The sequence below is a fragment of the Pinus tabuliformis genome, chromosome 4_2 (genome assembly GCF_031772625.1).
Source record: "Pinus tabuliformis cultivar Carrire ecotype Pingquan chromosome 4_2, CPIR1, whole genome shotgun sequence".
In the NCBI taxonomy this organism is placed as follows: Eukaryota; Viridiplantae; Streptophyta; class Pinopsida; order Pinales; family Pinaceae; genus Pinus; species Pinus tabuliformis.
The window spans coordinates 605428924-605429858 of NC_142304.1; the positions used below are offsets into that span (position 1 = coordinate 605428924).

Consider the following 935-nt stretch of genomic DNA (forward strand, 5'->3'; position numbering starts at 1 on the left):
TGCAAAATGACATATATCGAGTCATTCATGCATAATGATATATATAATGAGATTGATTTCGGTCACTAGAGAGAGAGAAGAAATCAAAGAATACTCGACATATATCGAGTCATAACTGGAATCATGTATAAGGAAAAGGTCCTGAGTGATTGATCGATTGATGCGAATTTGGTGTGGTGTGAAGCAGGTTCAATGCTTGTTGTATCGAAAAGAATGCATCAGATGGATGCCTGGGCATTAAGAGGGAAGGACGCTTCCAAAGGCGAAAGGTCGTGGGGAGATACCATCCATGATCCATGGATCTCCGATCAGGAAACCGTATCCAAGCCCTGTGGCTAGTTCACTCTCCTTGGACTTGAAAGACTTAGAGAATTGAAACATCTAAGTAGATATGGGAAGGGGAATCAATCAAGATCCTGTTAGTAGTGGCGAGCAAAAGTGGATTGGGAAAATACTAAGCAGCGGAGGTTTTCGTTTCGATCTTGCTCTCATTTTCCTCGCCTTGCCTTCTCTCCATGATTCATTTTAGTTCATTGGATGATGGAAGAACGAGGCATGCGATCTTTTCCCTTTGATTTAGGAAATAAGGTTCCATAAGGAACTTTATTTGTTTGACCATAAGGGAGGGGGAGAGGGAGAGGTAGGCAAAATTGTGAATGAAAAGGTTGGAAGATCTGGCCAAAGAAGGTGATAGCCCTATAGAGAGTCCCATGGTTCGATTCTGTAAGTAAAACGCAACATGTTTGAATTAGGATTGCTTCGTAGTGAGAAAGGGGGACCACCCTCTAAGCCCAAGTATTACTCAATGACTGATAGCATACAAGTACCGTGAGGGAAAGGCGAAAAGAACCCTAGGAAAGGGAGTGCAATAGAAAGAAATCTAATGCGAATAATCAGTCTAAGAAATTTCTTGCTTCCCCCTCTGAGGGAAAGGA

At 42.2% G+C, this 935-nt stretch overlaps 1 pseudogene; it reads left to right on the top strand.

Annotated features, from left to right (window-relative positions):
* The first annotated feature begins 340 nt into the window (after window positions 1-340).
* The window catches only part of LOC149170740 (25S ribosomal RNA), a 3016-nt pseudogene continuing 2421 nt past the window's right edge, over window positions 341-935 (top strand).